At 41.4% G+C, this 14,815-nt stretch overlaps 1 protein-coding gene across 2 annotated transcripts in view; it reads right to left on the reverse strand.

Annotated features, from left to right (window-relative positions):
- INSYN1 (inhibitory synaptic factor 1) overlaps positions 1-14,815 on the reverse strand; it is a 54,985-nt gene that overhangs the window by 12,155 nt on the left and 28,015 nt on the right. The window contains exon 1 of one of the 2 annotated variants that reach the window (XM_074236366.1): positions 2,843-3,248. The exons of the other annotated variant lie outside the window; for it this stretch is intronic. The gene's annotated coding sequence lies outside the window, so the exon portion shown is untranslated. Of the gene's footprint in view, positions 1-2,842; positions 3,249-14,815 lie in introns of those variants that run through there. 2 annotated transcript variants of the gene reach the window in all.

Raw genomic sequence — 14,815 nt, forward strand, 5'->3', positions numbered from 1 at the left:
ATTGGTGACAATCAACAGAGAGAAGGTAACTATACGGGGGGGGGGGGGGGCTGGAATGGTTTCCTAGGTGATTTTAGCTGGGATCTGAAGGAAATCAAGGAAGTCAGGAAACGGAAATTAAGAGGGAGAGAATTCTAGACACAGAGGCCTACCAATGAAAATGCCTAAAGTCAAGTGATGGAGTATCTTCCAATCTTACCATTACCAGTAATCCAACTTATCCATGTGTGGCAAAATCTTGAGTCACTTCACTATTCTGGTTGCCCTACTTTGGATAACCTTCAGCTTAGCAATGTTGTTCCTAAAATATGACTCTCAGAACTGAATGAAATACTCCAGATGTGATCTACTGGGGTAGAAAACGGTGGAACAATTACCTCCTTTCCCCCTGTAGTTGATGCCTCACATAATTCAACCTGTGATTGAATTTACTTTCTTGGCAGTCATATCACACCAGGGACTCATATTGATTTTTAAAGTCCATTAAAACCTCTAGCTCTTTTTCAGAGCAACTGCTATCTAGTCACCCCTCCATCTTCTCCTTGCAAAGATGATTCTTTGAATCTAAGTTCCAACTTTGCATTTATTCTTGATAAACTTCATCGTGTTAGGTTTGGCTTTGTTTACACATTTTATCTGCTTCCTTTTGATTCTAATGTGCTAGTTATTCCTGTAAAATTTGCTTTAACTGAAAATTGACAAACATACCATCTATGCCTTGTCATAATTCCATGATAAAAATGTTAAACAGATCAGGGTTGAGCATAACTGCCTGGGGCACTTCAGTGGAGGCCTCTTTCCAAGCTGACATTGAACCATTAATGACTGCTCTCTGGGTCTGGCCATTCAACCAGTTCTGAATTCATATAACTACATTTTCATCTAGCCTGCATCCCGCCATCTCATGCATGAGAATTTTATAAAATGTGTAGCTAAAATTAGGGAAACCATATCTATGGCACTTCTCTGTTCTACCAATCTAGTAACCTGATAAAAAAGGAAATGAGGTTAGTCTGGCCCGACTTGTTCTTGCTGAGGTCATGCTGGTTCTTTTTGTTCATGGCTTCCTTTTCTAGGTGTTCACTAAACATCCATTTAATGATGAGTTCTATAATTTTGCCAGCAAAGTAAAGCACACTGGTTTATAGTTTGCAGATTCAATTCTCTCCCCTTTATAAAAAAAAATGGGCCATTTGCCCTTCTTCCAATCTTGCGGCACCTCTCCAGTTCTCTGTGATCTTTCTAAAGCTCACCGACAATGGCTCAGCAACCCCATCTGCCAGTCCTTTGAGTAACTAAGGAAGTTGTTCACCTGAGCCAGGTGACCCAAACTCATCAAGGGCAGCCAAGTGCTCTCATAGCTCCTTATTTATCTTGGATATCAACTTTCTAGTGCCCATTTTTGTTCTATCTTTTTTAGTCTAAAGATCTTTCTGCTTGGCAGAGAAAATACAATCAAGATAAAAGTTGAGCAGCTGCCCCTTCTCTTCATCATGCATTATTACTGGCCCATCCACATGGCATGACTGTCCCATTTCTTTTATGATCCTTCTTCCACCTTCCCCTATCACGGTTTTTAAAAAGGCCTTTTTGTCCTTATCCTTAGTTTTCTCCAGAAATCTCAGATTATTCCTCAGTTTTAGAATGCCTGATGATGTTAGTCTTACAGGCCCATACCACATCCTCTGTTTTTTTTTTAATTCATCCTCTGCTCCTTGTCTTGTTTCTATCTTCTGTACATTTAAAACAAAATTGAAACTGACTGGCTGGTGAAATCCCTTTGCATCCATATTGGTTTTTAGACAACATCTCATTTTTTCTCCTCATTAGAATAACATCATTGCATACTAGAATTTCATTCTCTAGAATTTCCCTTCTCTCTTGGGTATAATTTAGTGTTGAAATACTCAGAGGCATTTCAAAGGGCCCAGGAGACTGTGGTCATTTTCAGAAAATTCACATCCATAGCCTGTGCAAGTCTTAACCTTAATTTACTCAGACCTCTGCCCTCTTTGATGCTTTCATGTGGGAACTGAGGCTTGTCAGAACTGGGATTTCCTCTTTGAAGCTGTTGGTCCATTGGACCTGTGCCTATTTCTTGAGCAAATTAGTATAAGAGGAAAAGGTTTATCCTAACTAAAAGAGATAGTTCTTGGTGCTTAAGGCTGTCCTTTAGGTCTGGGAAACAATTTAAAGGGGATTAGACACCCCTTTCCTGTGAAAATAAAACACAAAAAAACTAGAATATTGCCAAACTGTTTGTAAGTCGGATCAGAAATTGATCAGTTTAGCCCAATTTTTATGTTGTTTGGATTTTTTAGATTCCTTATATTCTAGGGTGTGGCACCCTGTGGACCAATTTCTTATCCTAAGAATTGGCATATTTCTTTTCCTCTGATCAGTCACCACCCTGACCATTCCTATTTCTGAGAATCTTTGAAGCTTCTCTTCTTAACCTGAAAGGCCTACAGTTGACCCATTAGCAGCAAGGTCAAAATGGTAATACCCAGACTCAGTTGAAAATGCGTCAATCCCTCAAATTCAAATGAGAATTGATTTCTAATGAGTCTTGCACATATACTCATACTCCCAAGGGAGGCTTACTGGGAAATACTCTACCTATGCCTTGTCTATTCAATTGTCAATCATGACAAAAGTTTTAAAACCCCTGAACATATAAAGAATACTAATGTTGCTGATGGAAGACCTATCAATAACTCATCCTGTGATGCAGCAGTCCTGAAAAGAAAGAATAACTTTGCACTTTGTCAAGGACCTACAATTGTCCCAAGGTCAGGACACCAGATTACGGATGGTTGACATATTGACAAAGATGCCTCACTTGCTTCCTTGTAGCAGCCTGCTCACTCCCAGGTCTTGCCTCTTCATTCTATTCACTTCAACTCACTTTAAAGTTCCTGGTCGACACCTCACTTTTGATCTATCCTATGCCGACCATGAGTAGCAAGGTGGTGCAGTGGAAAGTGAATGGACCACCAAAGGATCATGAAGAATCAGCAAGACTGAAAATGACTGAACAACAATAATCATTCAGAGTTCCTCTCAGGACCTCAGTTGCCTCAAATATAATAAAATGAGGGAGGTGGACCAAATACTCTCTTTCGTATCTTAAAATCTATGATTCTATGAAAGGGCTTGAAACTTCGGAGGTTGGCAAGTCCCAGAGAGAAGTTCAGGGACCCTCCCAAGGACGGTCAGTAGAAAATGACAGAATTGGGATCTAAAGAATTTCTGAAATGAAAGAAATGGCACCAAGTTCAACCTGAACCTGAACAATCTCTTTACTCTCTTCTTCATGAGTGTTGAATGTATGTAGGACCTCTGCTGCTTATGGGGAGAATGATGAGTAGTCCATTCAATTCTGGAGAAACTCTGATTGTGTACATGGTTTTGCCTACATTATTTCAGAATCTGTCTCTCTGTAACTTCCACCCCCACTCTTATCTTTTTCTTTTAAAGGAGGAATCATATTTTTAAAAGTCTTATCCCATTTCCATATGACAACCCTTCAAAACCTAAGACAGCTACTACATTCTCCCTATTTCTTCTTTCTAGCAAAGCATTTCAAATAATCTTCTGACATAATCTTCAGGGTTTTTCCCACCATACTTGTTGCCCCTTTCTGGCTAGGCTCCAGTTAGTGAACGTCTTTTCTAAAATGTGGAACCTAGAACTGAGCACAATGTTTTGAACAATGGTTTCTTGCCTCCAAGTCTAGAATCCTTTACCTCACAATTACACCTTTGAGCAGAGCAGGAGTTCCCAACCTGAGATCTGTGATATTATTTTTTAAAAATAATTGTGATAATAGTATTTCAATATAATTATTTTTTAATAATCCTTGTGTAATTTGTTTAATGTGTTTTAAAAAATTATTCAGAGAAGGAGACCTTAGGCTTCACCAGGTCAAAGAAAAAGTTACACATTCCTGGTCTAGATGTTTCCTAAGGTCCTTGCCAGCCCTACTGTTCTATTTTTTTCCTTTGTCTGTGAGTGGAAGAAGAATCTGTGTGTGTGTGTGTGTGTGTGTGTGTGTGTGTGTGTGTGTGTGTATTTCTGTATTTGTGTGTGTGTGTGTGTGTGTGTGTGTGTGTGTAAGAATGTCTTACACTCCATGATGATGTCAGTGTGAATATAAGAGTCCATGTACTTGTGAGTGGGTGAGGATGTCTGCCTTCTTCCCAGAGCTGCCTGCATGAATGTAAGAGGCTCTGAAGGCTCTGGCTTCCTCTCACTACCAGGCTCAACACCTCACTCATGTTGTCTCTTCCATAAGTATTCAGAGGGATTGGTTTTATTTTAACTTTCTTATTCCCAGAGATTAACCAATGCTTTTTGCCTGTCACTATATTTTTATTCTGGAAAGGGGTCCATAGGCTTTGCTATACTGACCAAAGGGGTTATCACACAAAAGGATTAAGAATCTCTTCTAGCCTCTCTGAACTCTGCCCTTGGATGGGTCACTCCCGCTGGATGTTGAGCATAGCTTTGTCTCTAGAGTCATATTTTCTACAGGTTGGGCACCTCACTGCCCATGATGCCTCCCCACTTGCATTGATGTAGTTGTGGAGGGCAGACTCCATCTGGATCCACAGTGGGGCATGGCATCTAAAAATGCTAATAAGATCTCAGGTGACACTAATTGGCTCAAAGTATCAAGATTTGGGTAATAACCCTTCAGCACTCTGCCCTGGTAAGACCTCATATGGAGGACTGTGCTCAGTTCAGATCACTATGCTTTAGGAAGTACAATGACAACTTGGAACCTAGCCAGAGAAGGGTGAACATAAGATGGGGGCTGGAGGTCATGTCCCATGAGTATTGTTTAAATAAAATGGGGATTTCAAGCCTGGAGTAGAGAATACTTAGTGGAAAGGGGGGGAGTAATAATTGCCACCAAAGATTTAAAGGGTCATGTAGAAAAGGGATTAGATATATTCTATTTAACTTTAGAGGGCAGAACTTGCATTAGTAGATGGAAATGATAGAGAGATTTTTTTTGGTTTCACATAAGAAAAGACTTCCAAATGTGGAATAGACTGCTGCTGGAAGTAATAGAAAACCACAATCAAAGTCTGGATGACAACTTGATGGGGGTCTTGGAGAGGGGACTCCTATTTGGGAATGGGGTGGACCAAAGGGTCTCTCGGGTTTCTTTTAGCTTTGAAATTCTATGGTTCTGGCTTCTCCAATTCTTTCACATTTTCCAGGTTACTTCCCCCAAATATCCATCTGTCTTTTCTACCCAATTATATTCCTTCCATCTGTTGTGTTCCCCGCTCTAGGCTGACATGCCCATCGATGGGATCAGGCCAGTAGTTTCTTGAGCATCTCTGTCTATTATCTTTTGGGAGAGGTTTCTGAGTGCTTCAGTTCTCATGATCCTTCACCTAGGCAGTATCTCTGTTTACGACCTGAAACTCTGAAACCTGGACCAATACTGTGGGTATTGGGGAGGGAGGAAACATTTATTAATCACCTAATTATGTGCTGGGAGCTGTGATAAGCACCTTTTAAATATTATAGTTGATAATCATGGAATGAAGGATGGAGAAGACTATGTCTGACTTTTATAGGACAGGCTAGGGTTCTAAGGCTGTGAAGAGGAACACTCAGGCTTTTCCCATCCCTTGAAGTCTTTAAAACAAGGGGGTTCCTGAATCCTAGTCTTAACACAGTAGAAAGAGCACCAGAATTTAGAGCCAGAGAGTCTGGGTTTGTCTATGATGTTGCTTACCATACAGGTGACCTTGGGTAAGTCACTTAATCTCCATAAACTTCGAATAAGAAGACTGGGCTCTTGGCTTCTGCAGTCCTTTATAGTTCTGGATCTTATAATTCCAATGAACTAGATTTAGCTTTTTCCTCTATACAATTATGGAGTTGGGTTAAATAATCTTTAAGGTCCTATCTTATTTCTAGATTTGAATCATATGGTCATTCTGTCTTTCTGGTAATGAGACCACAGCTGCAACAGTTGGTCTGAGAAAGTCCACTGGTCTTATAAACCATCTGGTCTCAGGCAGTCCAGTCCAGCTCATCCCAGGGAATCAATGAACAAGCCAGAGAAAAGCTAGCCTAAATTCAACCCCAACTCCTACCTACTCTAAAAACAGGTGTAAATGAGAAGAATCAAGGAATAGCAGCCACAGTGATAGAAAGAATATTGATTTTGGTACCAGAAGACCCAGGTTCAGATCCCAATTTAACCACTTAGTTCATATGTCACTTTTCAAGTCAATTTTCTGGACCTCATGGCTAAAATTGGGGGGTAGGTCTAAATGATCGTTAATATCCCCAACAGCCTGGAAACCTGTAAAACCATCATCAATGTTGGGTTTAGGACTTTGTAGAGAGTATGATTAAGGATACTCAAAGTACTAGCTTAAGTACAGGTGGGGACTAGCAGTTGTAAAATAATTTGAGATCCTAAGAGAGGAAATGAACTTGTGCCTGAACCCCATTTTATTAGTACAATTCAGGGTTTCTTAACCTGGGGTCCTAGGTTAAGATACATTTAAAAAGTACATTATAAATACATTTTGATTACTTCTTTTCAAGATTATTTCTTTCCTAATTCTAGGTATTTTATTTTTTGCATAAAAAATATTCTGAGAAGAGATCTATGATTGCCAAAGGGATCCATGGCACCAAAAAGGTTCAGGACTTAATAGAAAACACTGGATTTGTAATTAAAGGAATGAGCTCAGAATTCCAGATCTATCATTTATTTTTTGAGTGACCCCTGGCCAAATCACATAGATTCTTTATCTATAAAATGAATGAGTTTGAATAGATAACATCTAAGGTTCCTGGATGTTCTGGTTTTCCCTCCTTTCTAGGAATAGGGTCGTTGCCACTGTTAGCATACCATCCTCTCTTCTCCTACAGAAGAGTCTGGTGCATCCTGAACCCATGGATACACTTAAGTTGAATGAATATAATGATCTTGCACCCCCTCCCCCAAACCCAGGGTCACAAAGTCAGATCTCAGACTTCAGGATTCAGGATGTGGGCTGCATCCTGCATAAGGTTACCATCTGGGAATCAGCTGGACATCAACAGGAATCTTTTAAAGACTTCCTATGTGGCCATATGTGCTGGTAAGTTGGGGCAGGAGAACCACCCAGCAAGACTCTTACAATAATTTTGTAGTTCATGGGGTGGCTAGGTGGTGCAGTGGATAGAGCACTGGCCCCGGAGTTAGAAGGACCTGAGTTCAAACCTGACCTCAGACACTTAATAATTACCTAACGGTGTGGGCTTGAGTAAGCCACTTAACCCCATTTTGCCTTGCAACCCCCCCCCCCCCAATATTTTTGTAGTTCATCTAAAATCATTGTTTGGCAATGTAAAGACTAACAGATTGCCTTCTGAGGGGGTGGGGGGAGGGAATTGAGATTAGGGGAAAATTGTAAAATTCAAAATAAAAAATAAAAACAATAATTAATCCAATCAAATAAAATCATTGTTTGGGGTCTCCTGGCCTGAACGGGGACAAGTATGAGAGACAGAGAGAACAGAGTAGGACCTCAAACTTTTCTGTCAGAGTCAAGTTTATGGTCCCTAATCAGAATAATAGTTTTAAAAGCAAACCATAAAATATGTAGAATTACAAAGGCAAACAATGATATTGAAATACAGTTATCAAAATGTAGGAAAAAAACGAATTCACAGAAGATTCTCATCCTGGTCAAGGCCTGGGTTGCCTTGATATTGGGGAGAGGAGAATCAGCTCTGGAGGTTGTTATCCCATGATGCTTGAAGTTCCCTGCTAATATGGGTCACTTCACTGGGGTGAGGGGTGAAGTTGGGGGAACCTTGGTATTCATTCATTCAGGCCTGGTGCTCTGGGAAAGCACTAGGTATGGTTTCATTTCCTTCCTTCCTTCCTTCCTTCCTTCCTTCCTTCCTTCCTTCCATTTCCCTCTCCTCCCATCCCCACTGCTTGCTCTTCTTTCTCATCAGCAGTTGCTACAGGTTGCAGTCTTGTTGCTGTTAATTAATGATCAAATACCTGGGCCTTCCCTGACCCAGCAGCAGGGAAGGACTAGATAGTCAGGCCCCCTTGAATGATGGGAGAGAAGGGATATCTTATGTATAACTTCAGGAAAGAACTGGAGAATATAATAATAATAATAATGATAATAATAATAATAAAATAATTCCCATTTTCCTGATGAGCAAGTCCAGGCCCATAAAGACTGTGAATTCCTGTTCATGGCCCCATATTTTAGGGCATGTCATAGACACAGTTTGAATCAAACCCTTCCTGACTAGCTAGGCTTTGCTGAAATTGTACTAGCAGTGGATTTTTCCCTTTTCTCTCCCATCATGCAAAGGCCCTTGTCAAGAAGCAGAAAAGATGAATGGCTCCCCACTTGTCCAATTTCCCTGGTCCCCCAAATTCTCTACCCTTCCTTTTCCCTCTTTCCTTCAACTAATGTTCAGATCCACAGGATACTCCTTCCTGACAAGGCTAAGTCTGTCGCTCTGAGGAAGGGCATTTGGTTTGGTCTTAGAGGCATGACCAACTGTGACTAAGGGGCAGCAAATTCAACTGGTGTCCAGAGGGAAAGAGGAGAACAATGTAGCTGCAGGGGTAGATGAACAGAGGGGGAGGCCTATTTCCCAGGGAATCTGGCTCTTGGGCCCTTGGAGTTTAGTGAGAGGAAGGGGAATGAGGCTTATGAGAGGGGTATCAGGTAATGGCATCCTGGGATGGTAATCATCTGACAATAGGACTCAACTCCTGGACTGAGGGGAGAGAGGAAGACAGTAGCTGCCATGGGGAGGAAGAATCTCTACCCAATGCTACTACCCTGGCCTAAAGCCCCATTCATTCCATATAATTTTGTTGTTGTTGCTTTTGCAAGGCAATAGGATTAAGTGACTTGCCCAAGGTCACACAGATAGGTAATTATTAAGTGTCTGAGTTATGATTTGAATTCAGGTCTTCCTGACTCTGGGACCGGTGCTCTATCCACTGCACCACCTAGCTGCCCTGATCCCAAACTATTGATGAGTGTCTTCAATCTCCTGCCCATGGCTTTTATAAGTTGGGTCGTGCAGTCTCACCATCTCTCTTTGTCCATATCTGCCCAAGCATCCCAAATTCTGAATCTCCTTTCAAATGACCTAAATTTGGCCTACTAGGAAAAGACTGTGGCTAGGGTGAAGGAAGCGTACCCCAGCATAAGAGGAAAAATCAACGTGTCGGCTGGGCAGCAAAGATGGGGAAAGAGACCTGACTTCTGGTTCTAGTATCCTGACTTGCTATGTCTTTAGACCACAGTTCTAGACTGGAAAGGAATTTAGAGGCCAGACAGTCTAGTCCTTCATTTTATAGATGATGGAACTGAGTCCCCCTGAGATTAAGTGACTGACCTATAGTCCCACAGGGATAAGCACCAGAGAGAAAATCTGAATCCATACCCTATGTTTCCAAAGCCAGGCTCTTTCTACTCTATCATGAAAGGTTTCATTTAAATCTCTCTAGACTTGAGGTTCCCAATCTGCTAAATGGGAATAGTAATTCTAGCTTTTCCTAGTTGATAGAACTTTATAATAATGAGAGAAAGACACAAAATCAGATGTAAGATGCCATCATCATTCTAGGGCAAGTGTAAAAAATCAGATGACTGAAGATGGTCAGAATTGATAAACCACTGTCAGATTTGGGAATGGCTTCTGACCCAAGGCCCTCCCCACTCCTCCAAGTCTGGCCAGCCAATCCTGGAGCCACTCTCCCCATTGAAAGCACCAGTTCCATTCAAGGCGGCCCAGCTGGTGGGAGTTCGGACTGATTCACCACTCACACCCGGGGAAGCTGTGAAGCAAACATATTCTGAAAATATAGCTTTTCAATGCATGCTGGCACTTCCTAAGCTGCCTGCTGGCTCTGGGCAAGATTCTGGGGAAGAGAGCTAATGCGGGACCTCAATGGAGAGATCTCCTTGTGTACCAGCAGTCACTGGTGACAGCATCTGTCTGGTTCTGCCACAGGCAACTCCAGGATCTTCAGTTATGAGAGAAAGAGTCAAGCTGGCACTGCCCATAGTAACCTGGTAGGGGTGATGGGGTTGAAAGGGAGAGGACGAGGGGAGAAAACAGTGGGACAGGACCAGCCTTTTCTAAGCAGAGTGAAATAATAACAATTACACTGTACATAGGTTTTCTACTTTAAGGTGTGTAGATAGCTGCCAGCATGATATGACATGATAAAAAGGATACCTGATGTTAATGTCCTTTGCCCAAAAATATTCTCTAGTATACACACCTAATCTTTAATTTATCAATTCAATTTGACAGGATTTTGTTAAGGGTATACTTTGTGTCAGACCTGGTGCTGGATGTTTAGAAAACAGACAAAAATGCAATAGTACCTGCCCTGAAGAAGCTTACATTCTATTATAATCTTTAAAGGTCTTGCTGATGGATGTATGAATTTTTACCATTAAACATTCATTCCTTTTGAAGTATCACTTGAAATGTGAACACATGGCTTCTAAACAGGAATTTGTTTAGTAGTTTCATGGTAACTGGTTGAGAGCAAATAGGAAGAAGAGTAGCAACAGACCCAGTCACCTGGGAGAAGAGATGGCTCTGAAAATGAATTGGGTATAGTTAAGAATACCGTATTATCCCTCACTGAACCTTTCAGAAATTTATTCATTCCCCATCATACCATAATGTTGTGGGAAGAGAGGCTTTAAAGGCAGGGCATCCCCCTGCCCTTGGAGTCTTTGAGGGTCAGACCTGCCTTTCTGGGACTGGGCCAGGGTCTTGCTGACTTGGGACTAGCCTCAATTATGACTTTTTAAAGGATCCCTTGTCTTCTTTCTGACCAAGAGTAGAGACCTGCTCAGAAATGGAATATTTCAAAGATTTGGTTCTACTTCTCCCTTTGTCCAACTCAAGCAACACCTACTAACAGTTTGTGTCCCATCACTTCTTGGGTGTCTTCCCTGTTTCAGGTCCTATTTTTCTGATTTCCTATAGAACTAGCAACTTTTTAAACCTATTCTTCTCTAAAGATGTCACATACGTGAATCTTGTCTTGGAACCTTAATTAGAGGAGGAGCTCTCTGAGGGCACAGCCCAGATGGTCTCCTTCAATTGTCTCCCCTCTTCCCCCCAACTGGGGCCAAATGAAGGACAGTAGAGAACCTAGGAAGGATTTGTTGATTGATGCCTGAGTTCAGAGTCTGGGCTGAAGCTTCTATATGGTCAAACATGAAGAATATTTAGTCATCCTTCCTTTGGATTCCATCAAGCCTAGAGAAGGAGTTAGGACTAAAATGGGAAAAATACTCCATTGGGAAGTGCTAGGCCTGGATCTGTAGGATTCCTATTATTCACTGTGGAATCTCCACGTTCCTTTCAAACTGAACTCATGTCTCCACCTAAAGTAAGCCTGTCTGAAATCCCCAAGCTGCTATTGCCTCCACTCAGATTATATTATATCTTCTGTGTGCTTGCAGAGATTTGTATTTATTTTCTATGCATGCTGTGTCCCTTAATAGAATGTAAGTGACTTGAGGGCAGGAATTGCTGTATAGTTGACTGTATTCTTAAGACCTAACACAGAATTTGGCACTTAATGAATCTTCCTTGAATGAATTGAAAGCCCTCCCCTCCTCTTGACTTTCCCAGTTCTGCCCTGGCAGCTTCCTCAGCCTGGAGATGGCTCTGTCTTTGCATCCTCTCTTCTATGATGGCTGAGTTCCTGCTCAGATCACCATTTTTGGAAGTGTTCAGGCCATCCATCTGTTCTAACTTCTCTTCTGGCTCTGCTTCCGAAGTCTTGTGTTTTAGCACAGTGCCTAAGCCCATAGTAAGCACTCCAGAAAGTCTCTCTCTCCCTCTCTCTGACTCTGGTTCCTTCTTCCTCTCCCTCTTTTTTGTCTCCCTCTCTGTCTGTCTTTCTCTGCTTCTTTCTCTCACTCCCATATCTTCTCTGTCTCTGTCTCTGTCTCTCTCTCTCTCTCTCTCTCTCTCTCTCTCTCTCTCTCCTTGCTTCTTCTCCTCTCTTCTCATCTGTCTCCCTTTATTCTTCTCTCTGTGTCTCCCTCTCTCTGACTCTCTCCCTTTCTTTGATTATCTGTCTCTCTCTGTGTCTCTCTTTCACTCCCATCTCTTCTGTCTCTCCCTCTCCTATCTCTTCTCTCTCCTTTTTCTCCTCTCTTCTCTTCTCTTTCATCTCTGTCTCTGTCTTTCCCCTCTCTTCTCTCTCCTCTTTTTCCTCTCCTCTCTTCTTTCTTTTTCCCTTTCTCTCTCCCTCTCTGTCTTCCTCATCCTTCTCTCCTCTCCTCTCTCCTCTCTCCTCTCTCCTCTCTCTCTCTCTCTCTCTCTCTCTCTCTCTCTCTCTCTCTCTCTCTCTCTCTCTCTCTCTCTCTCTGTCTTCCTCTTTCACCCTTTCTCTGGCTCTATCTCTCCTCTCTCTCCTATCTCCTCTCCTCTCCCCTATTTTCCTCTCCTCTTTTCTTCTTTCTCTTTGCCTCTTCCTCTCCCTCCTTTTCTCTTTCTCTCTCCCTATCTCTTCTCTTCTCCTCTTCTCTTTTTCTTTTCTCTCTGTCTCTGCCGCCCCCCCCCCCCCCTCGCCCCGCCACACCACACACCTGAGAAAAGCAGAGTTTGATTGATTGGGGATGAGGTTAAGGAAAGCATTTTGTAGGAACATTTCATTTGGTGCAGGAATGAATAAAAGTTCTTGATTTAAAGTCACACAGTATGAGCAGGCTACCTGAATATGGGCTATAGTCACCAAAGCTGGCTCAGAGTTCAGCCAGGAAGAAATCCTGGGCAAGAAACCAAAAACCTCTGGGGCCCAGGTGGTGTTCTCATCACTTCCATTGAGCAAAGACTAAAGAACCAAAAGAGAAAGGCAGATTTGGGAAATATACAGCTGGTTAAGAAGACCTGTCTGGGTAGGGACTTTGGACTTCTGGATTCTGGTTTAAAATGTAGGCATGATGAGTCCTTGATGTGGTTGGAATGCGTATAACAAGGGCTGGCCAAAATGGATTTGCTGATGGGTTTGGTGAGGTAGGGCTGAAATCCCAGCTATTGAGGTGGTTAAGGTGAGGGGTGGGGGATGTCTTGAGCTCAAGGTTTCAGAGATCTAGTGGGTTATGTCCATCAGATGTCTAAGCATGGTACTATGTAGGAAACCTCTTGGATGCCTAATAGGGACCAATTGTGCCAGAACAGAAATGCAGCAGGTCAAGGTGTCCATACAGGACAGTCATGGAATGAAGCTAAGCAATAGCCCTTTTGCTTCCAACTTAGATGAGATAGGGAAACCCAGACTTTAAGATATGTGTTTGCCTTGAGTCTTATAAAGCTAAGCAAAATAACTGAAGACTGAAAAGAAGACAGAGGAAGAAAACTACTTAACCAAACTGGATACTGTAAACAGGAACTACACTGTAGAAGAGAAGTAGAGATAGAAATGTCTATGAAGTCAGAAGAGATAAACTCCAAAGGAGAATGCTGCAATAAAGTCCTGTCTTCATATGAAAAAATGCAAAAAATATAGGCATCAAGCAAGAGGAACCAAAGATTGCAATGCTGATTTTAATAAGTGCATTTTACCTTAGTAGTCATTGAGACTTGGTAGAATAGACCTATGATTTCAATATGGTAGAGGATCTAGTCATTTATTAAATATTTCTTATATGAACCTATGATTTCAATATGGGTGGGCAAAACCATTTAATAAGTGTTTACCATGTGGACCTCTGATTTGAATTTGGCAGTGGGGGTGGGCTGGGCTTCAATTCTTTATTATATGTTTACTATGATTTCAATATGAGGGGCTGCAGTCATTTATTGCATTTACCATGTGCACCTTTGATTTCAATTTAGCAGGGAGGTGCAATGCTTTCTTAAGTGTTTATTAGGTGGACCTATGATTCCAATGGAGGAGGGTACAATCATTTATTAAGTGTTTACTAGGTGGACCTATGATTTCAATATGGCAGGGGGGGTATAATTATTGTGTTTACTCTGTGGACCTGTGATTTCAATATGGCAGAGAGTGCAATTATTTATTAAATATTGTCTAGGTGCCTCACTGTGCTAAGAGTTTCAATTGATCCTTACACAAGATTGGGAAGGAGATACTATTATTATCTCCATTTTACAGACGAGGAAATTGAGACTGTTTACGTTACTTGCCCAAGGTTGCATAGCTAATGAGTAGCTGAGGTTGAGTCTGAACTTCTTCCCACCCCCAGACCCAATAGACCCATTGTACTGTCTAACTGCTTTTACTTGGTTCTCAGTATACCTTATTCAAATGGGGGAAAGTAGGTTAAAAAGTGGAATGTTTATAGTAATAACAATAACAATTAAGTGACATATAGCCAGGTGATACAGAGGATAGATTGCTGGACTTGGAATCAGGAAGGCATGAGTTCAAATTCTGCCTCTATCCAGATAACTTACTGACTCTGGGTCACTTAATTGCCTGCTTCAGGTTCCTCACCTGTAAAATGGGGATAATTGTGAGCCTTATCTGAAGAATAAGGATAATAATATCATCTACTTCCCAGGGTAGTTGTGAAGAAAGAATAAAATGATATTTGTAAAGCATTTTACAAATCTTCAAGTGCTTATATCAATGCTGTGTATTATTAATACATTAAACATTTTAAATAATAAATGTAGTACAAATATTAAAATGTTTCTACTATTCACAGTTTAGAACCTGCTTTACATTTATTATCTTATTTGAGTCTGACAATAGCTCTGTGAGGTAGATATTACAGGTATTATTATTAATATTTGT

The sequence above is a fragment of the Macrotis lagotis genome, chromosome 4, assembly GCF_037893015.1.
Source record: "Macrotis lagotis isolate mMagLag1 chromosome 4, bilby.v1.9.chrom.fasta, whole genome shotgun sequence".
Classification (NCBI taxonomy): domain Eukaryota; kingdom Metazoa; phylum Chordata; class Mammalia; order Peramelemorphia; family Peramelidae; genus Macrotis; species Macrotis lagotis.